Genomic DNA, 16,080 nt, shown 5'->3' with positions numbered 1-16,080 from the left:
AGTGTTTCAGGTTTACTTTAGAATGCTCTTGGCCAAGCGGAAGGGTCAGTTCAGTTGGTTGTGTGCTTAGAATTTTATTTTTGACTTACACAGACCATCAGCTGCTTCGTGTCACATCTCATGCTTCTCTTGTGTTGCCCAGTTTTCTCAGTGCTTCCGACTGCATGTTTTTGTACTATATGAAAAGCCTTCTTTCTAGAAGACTACCAATTAAATATTTCTTTAGAAAAATGTAATATTGCTTACTGTAGTTATTTTTCAAATTCAAATATAGATTAGCACTGTTCCATCTTTTAGGGATAGATTAGGGTGTGTGTGTGTGTATGTGTGTGTGTGTGTGTGGTTACATAGAAATTCAGTGTTATTTTGTAGCACTGTGATGACTTCTGATAACAATTACCCAGAGTTAAGCCAAATTTCATGTGTTAAGGACACAGTAGCCCACAAGACTGCCCTCACTTCAGATAACAGCCATGAATTTGGGAGTTCCCAGGCTACCTTTACTTATAACCAATTGGCTACAAATTCAGGAATTCTCATGATCCCTGCAGGTTGATAACTTTCTAGAATGTATATCAGAACTCAGGAGAGCACTATATTTATGATGACAATTATAGAAAAAGGATACAAACCAGAACCAGCCCAAGGATGAGATGCATAGGGAAGAGTATAGGAGTACCCCAAATGCAAAGCTTCTGTCTCCCCAGCAGCATGTTACCCTGCTGGCACACTGATGTGTGACAATGCACAGAGAAATGCCTACCATGGAAGCTCATATGAGTTTTGGTGTCCAGAGTTTTTATTGGGGTTTTATTACATAATCATGAATGATTGAATCATTGACCTCACAGTTGAACTCAATCACCAGCTCACCCTCCTCTCCCTAGAGGTTTGGCTGATATTACATGGCTGAAAGCCCCAACTCTAATTACATGCTTGGTATTTCTGGCACGACCAGCAGCCATCCTGCTATCTCATTAGCATAAAGTGGAGACCAACTGTGAGTCACCTCTTTAGCATAAACTATCAGAAAATGCGGGGGTCTGTCCCCGCAGACCCTGACCCAACAATGGATGAATAAAGTACACTGACACACAGATACTCTGCTTTGCCAGTCCAGCTGAGTGTCTGGGCTGCTTACAGACTCCAAGCAGAGTGCTATCAATGGTTGGGACCGCTGCCCTGACCAGCTAGTGAGACTTGCATTTATTCAGTAAAGATTAATTGACAGAGGCTTGAGTCAACACCACTAGATGGTAATTGACACTGTGGACTTCCCAAGTAGAAAGCACTTAAGCACCCACTGTAAATCAAAGGTTAGTCTTAGGACCACATGAATAAACAAACTAGTTAGGTAAACTCCCCACATTCCTTTCTTTCTACTTTAATTTATTTAACTAAGAGGACAAGGCTGCCTTCAGCCAAGTTTATTACTGGAGCAAGCCCTCCAGGCCTTCCAAGAAGATTTGCATCATATAATTTTCCCCACCATCCTGACTGAACCCCCACAAGATGTGGCCCACCATGAATAGTAAAAGGCACTTCTATCCCTCAGGAAATTCCAATGATCTAGAGGTTATTTCCCAGGAACTAGGGATAAAGTCCAGCCAAGTTCTTTATTTTTATTTTATTTATTTTGAGACAGAGTTTCACTCTTGTTGCCCAGGCTGGAGTGCAATGCACAATCTCGGCACTGCAACTTCTGCCTCCCGGGTTCAAGCAATTCTCCTGCCTCAGCCTCCTGAGTAGCTGGGATTACAGGCATGCACCACCATGCCCGGCTAATTTTCTGTTTTTAATAGAGACGGGTTTCTCCGTGTTGGTCAGGCTGGTCTTGAACTCCTGACCTCAGGTGATTCACCCACCTCGGCCTCCCAAAGTGCTGGGATTACAGATGTGAGCCACCACACTTGGCCCAAATTCTTTATTACACAAGCACACACCCTCAAACAAATCAACATGAAAATGATTCAATTATTATTCAAATAAGTCACAAACACTAAGACTGTCAAGGACTTCCCTTTTGATCATTCTCTTTGTTGAGAAAGATTGACCAGTTCAGAGAAGGCAAGAGATCCAGATCTTCACCACTTGGAGATTGTTCAGTTGTCTCTGTAGTAAACTGTACCAGGATATCTTCTTGATCTTTTTGTTCTATCATTATGGCAATCATCTGATTGAGCAAAGAAGTGCTTTCTTTAAGGTGATGTATAGCTTATTCTACCATGTCTGTTTCATTAATCCAAGTAGAGAAAGAAGTAGTAGCAATGACACAGATGCTACCATGATTAGCCAACAAATAATCCTAGCAATGCAATTGTCCATCACAACTTGTGCCAGTAAGTTGAGACAGATCTGTATTCCATCTAGGGAAGAGGTGGTGTCATTCATAACTTCGGCCAGAGTTAGTGATAGGTCTTTTTCAGTCTTTTTATTTCCCACCATTGGAACACTGCTCTGTTCACATAAACAGTAAGTAAGCAATTCCTCAAGTAGAGTGCCTGAATAATCACGGGTGATCTCATTTGGAGCTCCTGCCTGAGTTGGAATTTCCAGCATTGGTGACTAGAGTTAGGATTTCAATACACAGGCAGGTCTTGTAATACTATTCCTTAATCTGGGGAAAATAAGATTAGATGTCCTGGGAAAAATGAAGTGAACCTGGTAGGGGCACATAAAACTCCAGAAAAAAAGGGAGTTGTTTCATGGCTCGAAATTGGAACAAAGGCCTTACATTAACTGTGTTACAAATTTGGATTCCTATTAATGTCTCTTCCAAGTGATAAGTAACTAACTCATCACCCTATGAAGTTCATTGGATTCAAATTTAGAATTACCTGGAGTCAGATCAATATACTATCATAATTGGTTCTTTTTCTGGGAGAGGACACTAGTAAAACCACAGCTGGGTTTATTTAATGTCATTTGTTCTGTAGGTGCAAGTGAAAAAGCCATTGCCTATTATTCCCTATAGACTCATTTGATGAGACTAGAGCTTGTCAAATGTATTTATCATGGTGGTCTGGTGACGGATGGTATAACCAATGTTGGTAAGATTGAGGGTACTGGCTACTGTTTAGGATAATGTAAGAATGGCATTAGAATGAGCATGTTCTGACATAACAATTATAACAAAAATGAAAGAAAAGAGACAAAGGGCCACTGTGGGTGGATGACAACCAGGGGTCTATAGAAAATGAAAAGAAGAATGACCATAAGCAAGCAGATGAAAAACAAAACAGAAGTTTTACAGACGTCTTGGTCTGATATCTTGGGCAGAGGCTATCTACTATTCAAGATAATTTATTCTGAGGGTCTTGAATTATCTGTATAGTTCTGAAGATCAGCTATGTATAGAATACCCTGGAGAATCCTAGTTTTTAATTTTCTATTGGAGTAGCCATCTTGTTGTGTCAATTCTTAATTGTTTCCTTAGTTGCAAAATGAATACAACTTGACTCCCTAGAGTTTGATTGATTTATTCCCTGGAGTTTCACTGCTGTATTTTTTGCTAATGGTACCTGATAATGTCCCTCACAATAAGGTTCAAAAACAGTTTTTCTTGGATGACTCTTCCAGTAGACAAAATCTTATGATTTAACATTATAAAGAGGCTGTTTAGGAAGATGTGGGAAGGTGGCCTCAACCTGTTGGTGATAAGACTGTTGGTGACAGTACTTGAATCCTTTACCCTATTTTGCCATGCCTTCATACAGCATGGTAGAGTATAGTATTGGAGGTAAAATCCCTAAATAAGTGGGCCTTCCAATTACCAGTTCTTAGGGGGAGAACTGATATGTCCCCAGGGGAGTGAACCAAATGGCCATAAGGTATTCTGGAAGTACCTTTGCCTAGAGAGTGCAAGGATTTCTGAAAATTTTGTTAATTTTAACTTAAGGATGCTATTTATTCTTCCAAGCTTTCCAGAAGATTGTGGATAATAAAAGAAGTATAATTTTTGAGTAAGGGTTAATGCCTTATGGAGTTTTGTTACGTGGTTCCTGTATTAGGCTGTTTTTGTATTGCTATAAAGAAATACCTGAGACTGGGTTTTTGGGGAACAGGTGGTATTTGGTTACATGAATAAGTTCTTTAGTGGTGATTTATGAGATTTTGGTGCACCCATCACCCAAGCAGTATATACTGTACCCAATGTATAGTCTTTTATCCCTAATCCTCCTCCCATCCTTTCCCCTGAGTCCCTGAAGTCCATCTGTTGTATCGTTCCTTTCTTTTCTTTTTTTTTTTTTTTAAGACAAAGTCTCACTCTGTTGCCCAAGCTGGAGTGCAGTGGCGTGATCTCAGCTCACTGCCACCTCCACCTCCAAGGTTCAAGCAATTCTCCTGCCTCAGCCCCCTGAGTAGCTGGGACTACAGGCACACAACACCATGCCTGGCTAATTTTTGTATTTTTAGTAGAGACGGGGTTTCACTATGTTGACCAGGCTGGTCTCCTAACTCCTGACCTCATGATCTGCCTGTCTCAGCTTCCCAGAGTGCTGGCATTACAGGCGTGAACCACTGCACCCGGCTCCATTGTATCATTCTTATGCCTTTGCGTCCTCATAGTTTAGCTCCCCCAACATCCCAACATATATATATATATATTTTTTTTTTCAAGATGAACTCTTGCTCCGTCAACTAGGTTGGAGTGCAGTGGTGCAATCTCGGCTCACTGCAACCTCTGCCTCCTGGGTTCAAGTGATTCTCCTGCCTCAGCCTCCCTGGGATTACAGGCACATGCCACCACACCTGGCTAATTTTTGCATTTTTAGTAGAGATGGGGTTTCACCATCTTGGCCAGGCTGGTCTCAAACTCCTGACCTCAAGTGATCTGCCCACCTCAGCCTCCCAAAGTGCTGGGATTACAGGCGTGAGCCATTGTGCCTAGCTCCCCAACATACTTTTTAAAAAAACGTTAAAAATTTTTTTCTGGCCTTTTATTATTATTATACTTTAAGTTCTATGGTACATGTGCATGGTGTACAGGTTTGTTACATAGGTATCCATGTGCCATGTTGGTTTGCTGCACCCATCAACTCGTTATTTACATTAGGTATTTCTCCTAATGCTATCCCCACCCCCAGCTCCCCCCACCCCCTGACAGGCCCTGGTGTGTGATTTTCCCTTCCCTGTGTCCAAGTGTTCTCACTGTTCAATTCTCACCTATGAGTGAGAACGTGTGGTGTTTGGTTCTCTGTCCTTGTGATAGTTTGTGAGAATGATGGTTTCCATCTTCATCCATGTCCCTGCAAATGACATGAACTCATCCTTTTTTATGGCTGCCTCCCCAACATACTTTTCAATGACAAGATCTTGTAAGCACTTTTTCCATTCATGAGAACTCCACCCCCATGAACAAATCACCTCCCACCAGGCCCCACCCTCAACATTGGTATTACATTTCAACATGAGATTTCAGTGTGGACAAATATCTAAGCCATTTCATTCTGTCCCTGGCCCCCTCCAAATCTCATGTCCTTCTCAAATTGCAAAATACATTCATGCCTTCCCAATAGTCTTCCAAAGTCTTAACTCATTCCAGAGTTAACTCAAAGGTCTGAAGTCTCAAGTTTCATTTGAGACAAGGCAAGTGCTTTCACTTATGAGCCTAAAAAATAAAAAAACAAGTTATTTACTTTCAAGATACAAGGGGTGTATAGGCATTGGGTAAATATTCCTATTCCAAATGGGAGAAGTTGGCCAAAAGAAAGGGGCTACAGTCCCCATGTAACTCTGAAACCCAGCAGGGCAGTCATTAAATCTCAAAGCTCCAAAATAACCTCCTTTGACTCCATATCCTGCATCCAGGGCACACTGATGCAAGGGGTGGGCTCCCAGGCCTTGGGCAGCTCCACCTCTGTGGCTTTTCCATGCTGAGATTGCAAGCTGCTGGTGGCTCTACCATTCTGGAATCTGGAGGGCAATAGCCCCCTTTCCACAGCTCCACTAGGCAGTGCCCCATTGGGGACACTGTGTGGGGGCTCCAACCCCACATTTCCCCTTGACGATGACCTAGTTGAGGTTCTCTGGGAGGGCTCCACCCCTGCAGCAGGCTTCTGCCTGGGCACTGAGCCTTTCTCATACAGACTCTGAAATCTAGATGGAGGCTGACAAGCATTCTTCACTCTTGCACTCTGCACACCAACAGGTTTAATACCACGTGAAAGCTACCAAAACTTACTGCTTGCATTCTCCAAAGTGGCAGCTTGAGCTGTACCTGAGCCCCTTTGAACCACAGCTGGAGCTAAAGCAGCAGATATAGGCAGCACTGTCCTGAGGCTGTGCAGGAAAGCATGGCCATGGGCCTGGCCCATAAAACCATTCAGTCCTCCTAGGCCTCAGGGCCTGTGACGGGAGGGGCTGCCACAATGGTCTCTGAAATGCCTTAGAGGCTTTTTTCCCATTGTCTTGGCTATTAGCACTTGGATCCTTTTTAGTTATGCAAATATCTCTAGCAAGTAGTTGCTCCACATCCTGCTTGAATTCTTCTCCCAATAAAGCTTTTTCTTTCTCTGCCACAAAGTCAGGCTGCAAATGTCCCAAACTTTTACACTCTGCTTCCCTTTGAAATATAAATTCCAACTTTAAGTCATTTATTTGCTTCCACATCTGAGCATTGGTTATTAGAAGCAGCCAGGTCACATCTTGAATGCTTTGCTGCTTAGAAGTTTCTTCTGGCAGACACCTTAAATCATCACTCTGAAATTTAAACTTCCACAGATCCCTAGGACATGGATATAATACAGCCAAGTTCTTTGCTAAGGCATAATGGGTGACCTTTGCTTCAGTTCTCAATATGTTTCTCATTTCCATCTGATACCTTGGCAGTGTGGACTTCACTGTCCATATCAATATAAGCATTTTGGTCACAAGTACTTAACTAGTCTTTAAGAAGTTCCAAACTTTCTCTCATCATCTTATCTGCTTCTGAGCCCTCCAAACTCTTCCACCCTCTCCCTGTTACCCAGTTACAAAGCTGCTTCTGCATTTTCAGTTATCTTTATAGCAATGTCCCACTGCTGGATACCAATTTTCTGTATTAGGCTGTTCTTGCATTGCTATAAGGAAATACTTGAGACTGAGTAATTTATAAGGAAAAGAGGTTCAGCTGGTTCATAGTTCTGCAGCCTTTACAGGAAGCATAGTGCTGATACCTGTTCAGCTTCTGGGTATGGGCTCAGGAAGCTACAATCATGGTGGAAGGTGAAGGGTGAGTAGCCACATCACATGGTGAAAACAGGAGTGAGAAAGAGTTGGTGGGAGCAGGTATTACCTAAATGACCAGATCTCATGAGAATGCACTCCATTCATGAGAACTCCACACCCATGATCCAGTCACCTCCCACTAGGCCCTGACCTCAACACTGGTGATTACATTTCAACATAAGATTTGGGTGGGGACAAATATCCAAACTATTAATTTATCAGTTCCCCTAAAGTGTGTGTGCCTTGATCACTTGCTATAAAAGTTTGGATGTTCCAGGTTGGAAACCTCTTAGTGGCTGTAAGGACTGCAAATTTTCAGAAAGGAAATGCTTCAACCCATTAATATAATACATACGATACTAAAACATACAATAACTAAAACATATTCAAATATCATGAAGGGAGGAGGCTGGATAAAATCCATCTGAAAGTTTCCAGAGGGCTCCTGAGACTTTGGTTCCTGGCCATGTCCTGCCTTTACAGTTTTTCCAGGACTATGTTGACAGATGGTGTACAGCCTAAAAATACTGTTAAAAAGCTGTTCTTCAAAGTTTCTTCATCAATGATAATTTAAGATAGTAACAGTCGTATGTACCATAATGGATAATATAATGGAGAAATTTAGCTGATATCCGCTTGAAAAAACCTGGCACAACCACATGGCCATTTTGGGAACACTAGGGATTATTTGAGTGAAGGTTATAATTTTTAACACTTTTCATTTCCAGAATCAGGGCCTTAATGTTGATATTTTTGAATCTCTTGGAATTCCTCCAGAGATGGATCCTTTGAGGGTTCAGTGAGGAACATAGCCTTGGTTAAGGCTGCTTCTTTGGCATGGTAATCAGCTAGAGCATTTTCTTTCACTTCCATATTATCTTTTTCATATTTTCACTTCTCATACTATCTTTTCATGAGCCTTAGCTTTCATAACAGCTACAATCTAAGAAGTAGGAGTGCATCTACCTAATAAAAGTTCTTTAATTTGTTGTTCATTTTTGAAGAGGGTTCTATCTGAGGTTAGGAAACCCTCTTTGTTTTTAGAGTACCCTAAAGTCATATACTCCTCCCAAGCATGTCTGCTATCTGTATATATGTTTACTCTCTGGTATTTGGCTAGTTGATGAGCTCTATATAGTAAGTGAGATAAGTTCTGCCATCTGGGCTGATTTTACCTCAGATAGGGGACTATATTCTAAAGAGAACTTAAATTAGTAATAGCTTGTCCTGCTTAATAACCTCCAGTTTCAGTTTTAAGGTATCATCCATCATAAACAACAACAAAAATATTAGGCCATGGTTCTCACAGGAGTCTCTAATGGATCTGAGTGAGGTACAGAAAGTTCCATAACTTTCTGTTAGGTAAGACAATTGTGAGGTCCCTCTTTTTTTTTTTTTTTCTGTTAGGAGCAGGAGAATGGCAGGATTCAGAGTGCTGCAGTGGTGAACAGAAACGTCAGAGGGAGAGAATAATAGAGCCAGGTGCGGTGGCTCATGGTTGTAATCCTAGCACTTTGGGAGGCAGAGGCAGGTGGATCACCTGAGGTCAGGAGTTCAAGACCAGCCTGGCCAACATGGTGAAACCCCATCTCTACTAAAAATAAAAAAAAATTAGCCAGGTGGGGTGGTGTGTGCCTGTAATCTCAGCTACTCAGGAGGCTGAGGCAGGAGAATCACTTGAACCTGGGAGGCAGTGAGCCAAGATCACACCACTGCACTTTAGCTTGGGCAACAGAGTGAGACTCCATCTCAAAAAAAGCATTGTAAATGTTTAATTAGTTGGTTGAACATGAAAAACTATTTCTATTCACAAATGATATGATCTTGTGTATAGAAAATGCTAAGGAATCCATTAAAAACCTTTTAGAGTAAATGAGTTTAGCAGCATTGCTTGATATAAGATCAATATACAAAAATGAATAATATTTATTTACTTAATTAATTTAATTTTTATTTTTTTGAGACGGAGTCTCGCTCTGTCACCAGGCTGGAGTGCAGTGGTACGATCTCGGTTCACCGCAACCTCTGCCTCCCAGGTTCAAGTAATTCTCCTGCCTCAGCCTCCAGAGTAGCTGAGAATACAGGCCACCACGCATGGCTAATTTTTGTATTTTTAATAGAGAGGGGGTTTCACCATGTTGGCCAGGATGGTCTCGATCTCTTCACCTTGTGATCCACCTGCCTCGGCCTCCCAAAGTGCTGGGATTACAGGCATGAGCCACCGTGCATGGCCAAAAATGAGTAATATTTCTATACATGTGTGATGAACAATTCAAAAATAAAATTAAGAAAACAATTCCAGACCAGACGTGATGGGTCATGCCTGTAATCCCAGCACTTTAGGGGGCTGAGGCAGGAGGATTGCTTAAGCCCAGGGATTCAAGACCGGCCTAAACAACATAGTGAGACCCTGTCTCTACAAAAAATACAAAAATTAGCCAGGTATAGTGGTGTGGGCCTGTAGTCCCAGCTACTTGGGAAGCTGAGGTAGGAGGATTGCTTGAGCCCAGAGGGTTGAGGCTGCCATGAGCCATGATCATGCCACTGTACTCCAGCCTGGGCAATAGAGCTGACCCTGTCTCAAAGAAGAGAAAGAAAAAGAAAGAATGAAGGAAAGAAGGAGGGAAGGAAGGAAGGAAGGAAAACAATTCCATGTGTAATACAATGGCATCAAAAAGTATAAAATACTTAAGGTATAAATTTAACAAAAGAAGTGGCAAAACATATTCTGAAAGCTACATGATACTGTTGAAAGAAATTAAAGAAGATATAAATAAATGAAAAAACATCTCACGTTCATGGATTGGAAGACTTACTATTGTCAAGATAACAATACTACCCAAATTGATCTACAGATTCAAGGCAATCCCTATAAGAATCCCAGCTATATTATTGGTAGAAATTGAAAAGTTGATTTCCAGCATTTATATGAAATTGCAAGGGATCTAGAATAGCCAAAACAATCTTGAAAAAGAATAATGAAGTAGAAGGACTCACACTTACTAATTTCAAAACTTACTATAAAGCAACAGTAGTCAAGATAGTATGGAAATGGTAAAAGTGTGGACATACAGACCAACAGAATAGAATTTTGAGCTCAGAAATAAACCTATGTGTCTATGGTCAACTAATTTTCAACAAGAGTGCCAGGACCATTCTATGGGGAAGGAATAGTCTTTTCAACAAATGGTGCTGGGACACCTGTACAGCCATATGCAAAAACTGGACTCTTACCTAACCCAATATACAAAAATAAATGCAAAATGCATCAAAGCTAAAATGGTAAAACTCATAGAAGAAAACGGATAAATTTCGTGACCTCAGATTTGGCAGTGGGTTCTTAGTTAAATTAGTGGTTTCTTTAAGCTAGGGCGACAGACTGGACGAAGTTTAGGGGAGAAACAGCTAAAGGGTATGGGGTTTCTTTTCACAGTAATAATAGATGTTCTAAAACTGCCTCTGTTCATGGGTGCACAGTCCTGTGAATATACTAAAACCCACCAAGTTTTACACATTAAATGAGTGAATTGTGTGGTGGGTGAAATATATCAAAATGTAGCTGTTATAAAAGGGGATGAGGTCAGCCCTAGGGAACCGGGGAGCCTTAACCACGGCCTGAACTGCCTGTATCTGGTTCTCCGGAGCATTGGTAGCGAGTCCTTCCAGGGAAACACCTGGGAGGGAGGCCTTAAAAAGCAGTTCGAATAACCAGGGTGCAGAAATAGGGGTGATCCCTAAGACTGAGGCCTAATTTGCTGGCCTGGTTTGAGCAAATGAGTAAGGGTGATGAGATGTGGCTTGGACATCCAGGGACCACCAGAAAGAACCTTTGTAAAAATCACAAAGTTTATGATTTTTGAGAGGCTATCAACTCCCAGTAAAAAAATATGGCCAAGATTCTTGGTAGGGAAAAAGATTCCTTTAGTCCTTGGTATAAGATATCCATTCTCATGGTCAGCTGAACTTTTTTGAGTTCATGTACTTGTTACATTAAAATTTTTATTTGGAAATAACTGTAGATTCTCATGCAGTTGTGAGAAATAATACAGAGAAATCCCATGTACCCTTCACCTAGTTTTCTTCATGGTAACACTTTGCAAAACAATAACAATATGACAACCAGCATATTGACATTGATACAGTTAAGTTACAGAATATAGTCATTCCTCAATATCCCTGAGGGATTGGTTCCAGGACCCCTGTAGATACCAAAGTCTGCGACTGCTCAAGTCCCTGATACAAAATGACATATAATAGTATTTGCATATAACCCATGCACAATCTCCTGTAGACTTTAATATCTAGATGACTTATAACACCTGATACAATGTAAATGCTATATAAGTAGTTGTTATACTGTATTGCCTAGGAAATAATGACAAGAAAAAAGTCTGTACATGTCTAGTACAGACACAACCATCCTTTCTTTTCTGAATACTTTTTATCTTGATTGGTTGAATCCACAGATAAGGAACCCATGGATTTGGAGGGCCAGCTGTACTTCCATTACCACAAGGATTCACGTTGCCCTTGTATAGCCACACCACTTCCCTCCTGCCGCCACCCCCTTCCTAACTCCTGACAACCACTCATCTGGTTTCCATTTCTATGTTTGTCATTTCAAGAACATTGTGTAAATTAAACCATGCAGTATGTGACCTTTTGAAATTGACGTTTCCTTTTTCTTTTTGAGACAGGGTCTTGCTCTGTCGCCCAGGCTGGAGTGCAGTGGTGTTGTCGCAGCTCACTGCAGCATCAACCTCCTGGGCTTAAGCGATTCTCCCACCTCAGCCCCTCAGAGGGCTGGGATTGCAGGCATGAGCCATCGTGCCTGGCCAAGATTGGCTTTTTTTCATTTAGCATAGTTTTCTGGAGAGTCACCCAAACTGCGTGTATCAATGACTTACTCCTTTTTATTGCTGAGTAGGAGTATATGACATGGATTTACCAGAGTGTGTTTAACCATTGACCCATTGAAAGATGCATGGGATGTTTCCAGTTTGAAGGCTATTACAAATAAAGCTGCCATGAACGTTCATAAACAGGTTTTTTTGGTGTGTAAATAGAAGTTTCCATTTATCTGAGATAAATTTTCAGGAATGCAATTGCTAGGCGTAGTAGGGTAGAAGCATGTTTAGCTTTTTTTTTTTTTTTTTTTTTTTTTGAGACGGAGGCTTGCTCTGTTGCCCAAGTTGAAGTGCATGGCGTGATCTCAGCTCACTGCAACATCTGCCTCCTGGGTTCAAGCGAGTCTCCTGCCTCAGCCTCCTGAGTAGCTGGGATTACAGGCACATGCCACCACTCCCAGCTTATTTTTGTATTTTTAGTGGAGACTGGGTTTTGCCATGTTGACCAGGCTGGTCTTGAACTCCTGACCTCGTGATCTGCCCACCTTGGCCTCCCAAAGTGCTGGGATTACAGGTGTGAGCCACTGTGCCTGGCCTGCATGTTTAGCTTTTTAAGAAACTGCCAAAATGTTTTCCAGAATAGTGGTACCATTTTATGTCCCCACCAGCAATGTATGAGTGATCCTGTTTCTCACATCCTCATCAGTTTATGGTGTTTGGCACTACTTTTTACTTTAGCCATTTTGATAGGTGTGTAGGGATATATCATTGTGGGTTTGATTTGCATTTCCCTAATGGTTAATGTGGTGGGACATCTTTTCATATACCTCTTTGCCTTCTGTACATCTTTTTTGGTGAAATGTCTTTTCCTCATTTTCTAATAGAATTGCTTGTTATTTTACTGTTGAGTTTTGAGAATTCTTCATAAATTCTAGATACTAGTGTTTTGTCAGGTATGTGGCTTGCAGATATTTCCTCCCAGTCTGTAGCTTGTCAGTTAATTTTCTCTCTCTGATTTTTTTTTTTTTTTTTTTTTTTGAGACAGAGTCTTGCTCTGTCGTCCAGGCTGGAGTGCAGTGGCACAATCTTGGCTCACTGCACCCTCTGCCTCCTGGGTCCAAGTAATTCTCCTGCCTCAGCCTCCTGAGTAGCTGGGATTACAGGTGTCTGACACCACGCCTGGCTAATTTTTGTATTTTTAGTAGAGACAGGGTTTCACCATGTTGGCCAGGCTGGTCTTAAACTCCTGACCTCAAGTGATCTGCCCTCCTCGGCCTCCCAAAGTGCTGGGATTACAGGTGTGAGCCACGGCACCTGGCCCATTTCATTCTCTTAATGGAGTCTTTCATTGAATACATGTTTTATAAAAATTATTGTGGAAGTCTAATTATTTGATAAAGTATAAGGTTCAGGTTGTGGCTTGCTTATTTATTTTGCCTGTGGTTGTCCAGTTCTTCCTGCACCATTTGTTGAAAAGGCTATCTTTTCCTCACTGAATTGCTTTGGCCTCTTAGTAAAGAAATCAGTTGGGCATTGTTTTAATGCCCTCTCATTCACTCTGTTGGTGAGGGGAAGATTCCAGCTCTGGGGTTTAGGGATGGCTGAACACCTGACACCCGAAACTGGAAAGAAGAGCTCCACAGTGGTTTATGACTCACATGTACTGAGAGAAGGATACCCCATGCCCACTGGGCAACATGGAGGCTGCATTTGGGAACAGAGTGAACCAGCAAGGGCTGTGGGAAACAGGCTTTGTAGTATTAAGAGGGAGAAATGACTCCTGGTTCCTGTGGGAGGATGTACTAGTTTGTTTGAATAATTCTGTGGGCTGGCAGGAACTGAACTCCATTACTCTGAGATAAGCAGGAACTGTGCCTGGTCCCTTTGTTATAGAGCATTGCTTGGTTCTTATCCACAAGGAAGAGTGGGGAGTAGATCTTACAGTTAGGCCATTAGGAGCCTTCCTGATTTCACCAGATGTCAAGGCAGCAGTCCATATTATTGGGCTTTAATTTTAGGCCTTACACAACAGGCATATTTGTGTATTGCTGGATTTTCTAATCTGTTCTGTCAATCTGTCTATCCTCCTGTTGCGGGAAGTCAGGGACCCCAAACAGAGGGACTGGCTGAAACCATGGCAGAAGAACGTGGATTGTGAAGATTTTATGGACATTTATTAGTTCCCCAAATTAATACCTTTGTAATTTCTTATGCCTGTCTTTACTGCAATCTCTAAACATAAATTGTAAAGATTTCATGGACACTTATCACTTCCCCAATCAATACCCTTGTGATTTCCTATGCCTGTCTTTACTTTAATCTCTTAATCCTGTCAGTTGAGGAGGATGTATATTGTTCCAGGACCCTGTAATAATTGTGTTAACTACAAAAATTGTACAGCATGTGTGTTTGAGCAGTATGAAATGTGGGCACCCTGAAAAAAGAACAGGATAACAGCAATTGTTCAGGGAATAAGAGAGATAACCTTAAACTCTGACCGTTGGTGAGCCGGGCAGAACAGAGCCATATTTCTCTTCTTTCAAAAGCAAATGGGAGAAATATCACTGAATTCTTTTTCTCAGCATGGAACATCCCTGAGAAAGAGAATGCGCACCTAGGGGCAGGTCTCTGAACTGGCCCCCCTGGGGGCGTACCTGTCTCTTATGGTCGAGATTGCAGAGGTGAGATAAACCATACCTGTCTCTTATGGTCGAGATTGCAGAGGTGAGATAAACTGCAGTCTCCCATAGCGCTCCCAGGCTTATTAGGAAGAGGAAATTCCCGCCTCATAAATTTTGGTCAGACCGGTTGATCTCAAAACCCTGTCTCCTGATAAGATGTTATCAATGACAATGGTGCCCGAAACTTCATTAGCAATTTTAATTTCGCCTTGGTCCTGTGGTCCTGTGATCTCGCCCTGCCTCCACCTGCCTTATGATATTCTATTACCCTGTTAAGTACTTGATGTCTGTCACCCACACCTATTCGCACACTCCCTCCCCTTTTGAAAATCCCTAATAAAAACTTGCTGGTTTTTGTGGCTTGTGGGGCATCACGGATCCTACCAATGTGTGATGTCTCCCCCGGACACCCACCTTTAAAATTTCTCTCTTTTGTACTCTGTCCTTTTATTTCTCAAGCCAGTCGACGCTTAGGAAAACAGAAAAGAACCTACGTGATTATCGGGGCAGGTCCCCCGATATTCTCCTCCAAAACCACATATTCTTGATTATAAATAAATAAATAAGAGACCCCTGGAGGCCTCTTAGGTGTCTCTTTCTGGCTGACCTAGCTGGCTGTGCTTAAGTGCTGTTACCAGACTCCTCCTACTTGCTGACCAACAAAATCACTGTTCTTAAGAGTTCCCTTAGGTTTGAACTTCCCCAAACTCTGTTTTAAATAAAGTCAATTCCTTGAGGGGTAGCTTTGGAGCTCTCTAGTCTTGTGGACTCTCTCTCCTACTGGGCAAAATCTCTGAGCCTCTACTCCCAGACAGTGGGTGGGGGTGGTAGCCTCAGGTCTTCTTGGCTTGATTCTCCTGGTGTGGAATCCCTGTCCAATGAATGAACTGAGATGAGGGCAACGGGAGCCCCTGTCTCCTCAGCCTGGTGCACCAGTGATCCAGGCTTATCCTGTAAGTGGGGGCAGTTTGGAGGAAGGAAGCCTCTGATCTCTCAGCTGCACACAGTAGGAATTTAGCCTCTTCACCTAGGAGTTGGAGGTGATGAAGAATCTTGTGGTCTGCCTTTCCCAGCGAGACACCACATCCCTTGATTGGGAGCTGAGGTGAGCCCTGTCTTCTTCATCACACCTGTCGAGAATGGAGCCTTCATCAAGCTGAGCTGGGAAGGAGGGTGCTGAGGGTTGGAGTGGATTGTAGCTCACATGCCATGGACTCTTTTGTTCTTATTGAGTTTTAGTAGATCTTCCTGAATAAATGTTTCTTCATTTGCTGCACGTCCTTAGGACAATTTCCAGAGATTAAAAAGCTTCTTAATAGTTTTCACCAATTATGCTTATTTCA

The sequence above is a fragment of the Pongo abelii genome, chromosome 12, assembly GCF_028885655.2.
Source record: "Pongo abelii isolate AG06213 chromosome 12, NHGRI_mPonAbe1-v2.0_pri, whole genome shotgun sequence".
In the NCBI taxonomy this organism is placed as follows: domain Eukaryota; kingdom Metazoa; phylum Chordata; class Mammalia; order Primates; family Hominidae; genus Pongo; species Pongo abelii.
The sequence above is the reverse complement of the archived record's forward strand: the minus strand, read 5'-3'. Positions refer to the sequence as shown.